Consider the following 3,839-nt stretch of genomic DNA (forward strand, 5'->3'; position numbering starts at 1 on the left):
GCCGTGTTCGCAGACCGAGGAGTCTCTTTCTACTCTTCCTATTGTATTAGTCCTTCAGTATTTTCTTTTCCTTGTTAAATATTCTGGAGTTAGACACTGGTAGACATTCCAAGGCTTGTGGTTTCATGAGATTTCGGGTTTTGGGAAATATTGTTAGTTTTCGAAAAGTTGTATTGTATATGCTGAGCGGCATTTTAAATACTGTTTCATTCGGTTATTTTGGCTTTTAATTATTTCTTCCGTAAGTTTTTGTTATTTTTCGCATTTGTTAGGCTTACCTAGTCGTAGAGATTAGGTGCCGTCACGACAGTTCATGGAGCGCGAACTGGGGTCGTGACAGAAGGTAGGAATTCCGGGTCGTGACAAGTTAGAGAAAGATCTCATGTCTAAAACTAATTAAATAATAAAGTAAGAAAAACAACACTAAATTGATTTAAATAATGAAATAAAAGCACATGTAACCTTAATAAAAGTCATCTGATGTAGTTTGATGCCCTTACTTATTTGAACTTGGGCTTCCTTGTGAAATCGGTTAGGGAAACTTACATAAATGTCCCAAATAAGTTCCAACATACCAACCTCTAGCCATTAATCATAGATTTACCAAAACTAGCCAAACACATATAAAAATTAAAAACCCAAATAAATAAGGTTTTTTCTTGAAATGACCCGATATATCATCTAGAGTTTAAAATCTTAATTTTGTGTTTCGAAACCTCAAATAGCTCATTTTTACCTTCTTTGATTTACGTGCATGGTCTGTATTTTTTTTCGGAAGGCTTTTATGTGAAATACTGATTAAAATGTGAATTTGTGCCTTAAAAATTCATTTGAGTTGACTTCGGTTAATGTTTTGAGCTAACGGATCCAGATCCGGATCCGTATTTTGACGGTCTCGGTGGGTCCGTATCGTAATTTGGGACTTGCGTGTATGCCCGAAATCGAATTTGGAGGTCCCCAGCTTGAGTTATCGCACTTTGTCGATAATTTGAAGTTTAAGGTTTAAAGATTATAAAAGTTTGACCAATGTTTGACTTTATTGCTACCGTATCGGGATTTATGTTACGGAGCTTGGTATAGGTTTGTTACTATACTTATGGATTGTTTGCAAAATTTGGTACAAAACAGAGTTAATTTGACATGATTCGAACGTTCGGTTGTTAAAATAGAAATTCTTAAGTTTCATTTGATTTGGTGTCCAATTTGTAGTTTTAGGTGTTATTTTTGTGTTTGATTGCACGAGCGAGTTTGTATGAGGTTTTTGGACTTGTGTGCATATTTTGTTTGGAGCCCCGAGGGCTCGGATGAGTTTCGAATAGGCTACGGAATACTTTTTGAATTTTAAGGTATGCTGGTGCATCGGGTTTGCAGATTTCGCATTTGCAACGACTTGATCGCAAATGCGAGCCTCGCAAATTCGAAGTCAGGCTTGCATTTGCGAATAGGGAGGCGGCTGGGTCAACTTCGTTTTTGCGAAAAGTAATTTGCATATGCAAAAAGGCCGGTGTTTGCATTTGCGAACTAATGGTCGCATTTGCAATTAGAGCCAAACTAAGGCAGACTAGCATTTGCGAGTCAAAAGTTTGCTTTTGCGAATGCCTTGGCTCGCATTTGTGACAAAATATGTCGCATTTGCGAAGGTGTCAGGCTCAGATATTTTTTGCATTTGCGAAGAATTGATCGCAATTGTGAACTTGTGTCACAATTGCGATAACTGCAGCTAGGTAAAAGAAGGGAAAAATGGGATTTTAGTTCATTCTTTCAAATTTTCAATCCTAGAAACCTTAGAAGCGATTTTTTCATGAACTCTTCTTTTCCAATTCTTTGGTAAGTGATTCTAACCTACTCTTTTTCTATTACCCATTACATAAGATTTCAACCTAAAATCTAGGATTTTCATGGTAGAAATTGGGGATTTGGGTAGAATTGGGGATTTTTGTAAATTTAGAATTTAGACCTCAAATTAAGGTTGGATTTTGAAACAAATTACATAACCCGACTCGGGGTGAATGGGTAATCGGGTTTTGGTCCGAATTTCGGGTTTGGACCAAGCGAGCCCGGGGGTTGACTTTTGTTGACTTTTTCAATAATGACCTAAATTTAACTTCTTTCACTCGTGGAAAGTTTTTAAGGCTTATTTTGAATCGTTTGTTTGATAATTTGCTAGATTTGATTGTTTCGGAGGCTTGTTTGAAAGGCAAAGTCTTGGTATCTTTGAGTCGATTTTGGAACGAGGTAAGTGTCGTGGTTAACCTTGACTTGAGGGATTAGGACTTGTTTGGCTATTTGATAAATGTTTAAATGTTGGGTACAACGTATATGTGAGGTGACGAGTACTTATGCATTGTTGTTGGGTTAAAGCATGCGGGTGAGACTTATTTCTTGTAATTTATTTCTTTCTTTAATTATGATATCCATGCTTAGACTAGTTTATTACTTAATTGATCATGCTTTCCGTATTTATTAATTATTTGTGATAATTGGGCATTATTGGAAGTTGAGGTTCGGTATTGTGGAACTGTTGTTGACGTCAGGTTTATTCTTGCTTATTGTTTCTCCTAAATATTATATATTCCTTACTACATAGTAAGGGAGAATGTTAAAGTATGAAGGATGATGACGTGCTGATTATTATTTTATTTATTGATTTATACATAGTGAGGAAGAGATTTAAAGCACGAAGGGTGATGCGATGTCGTATTTATCGTTTCATAGTGAAATTGAGAGTAAAAGCATGAAGGGTGATATCGTGCCGTATTTATCATTTTATGGAGCGATTGAGAGTAAAAGCACGAAGGGTGATGCTGTGCCATTATTATTATTTCATGGTGAGGTTGAGAGTAAAAGTACGATGGATGATATCATACAGTCGTCATTCATTATGTTATCCGTTTTTATTAGTTGAAGGTTTATTGTCTGTTTTATGTTGTCATTTCCTGTTGTAGTTATCGTATCTTATACCCCCTTTCACATGTCCCCTCCCAATAGTACATGTTTAATCTTTATTTGTTGTTATGTTGTAAGTATATTTCTGTTTGTATAAGTTTGATTACATGGGTGTCATGTCATAGCCTCGTCACTACCTCGTCGAGGTTAGGCTCGTCACTTACGGAGTACATTAGGTCGATGTATTCATACTACACTCTGCACTTCTTGTGCACATTTTGGTACTGGTCCCAACTGTCTGTGAGGTGCATCAGCTCAGATTAGCTTATTTGGATACTCGAGGTAGATCTGCTGGCGTCCGCAGACCTTGAAGTCCCCTTCATTCTTCCCTATTTACTGTTTATTTCATTCGAGACAATTGTACTTATTTCAGACCATATTTGTAAAACTTCTAGAAGCTCGTGTACTTGTGACTCCAGATCCGGATTGTACTAGATGATTGGGTTATTATGCTACTTGTACTTCATTTTAGTTTCATTTCTATTTAATTGGTTAAATTATTCGAAGGGTTTAAAATTGGCAAAAGAAATTACTCTAACGTTGGCTTGCCTGGCAAGTTAAATGTTAGGCGTCATCACGGTTCCGAAGGTGAGAATTCCGAGGCGTGATATCTCCAAGAATCACACACAAAAATCTCCTTCCATATTTTTAAGCGTAATTATTAGATGCAAGACGGAAAGGAAAATTTATGGATGATGATTTGGACTGATTTGGTATCAAAATTCGTAATTAAAATCGAGTTCAAATTTTTTTTCCGCGACACATGTATCACGCATGTATCTCACACATAGGTATACATGGATATATATGTGATACATAGTGTGATACACTTATATCATTTTTTTATGGTCATTTTTTACTTCGAATTTTCAATTCAAACCTTCTCAAAACTC

This window comes from Nicotiana tabacum, chromosome 20 (genome assembly GCF_000715075.1).
Source record: "Nicotiana tabacum cultivar K326 chromosome 20, ASM71507v2, whole genome shotgun sequence".
NCBI classification, from domain to species: domain Eukaryota; kingdom Viridiplantae; phylum Streptophyta; class Magnoliopsida; order Solanales; family Solanaceae; genus Nicotiana; species Nicotiana tabacum.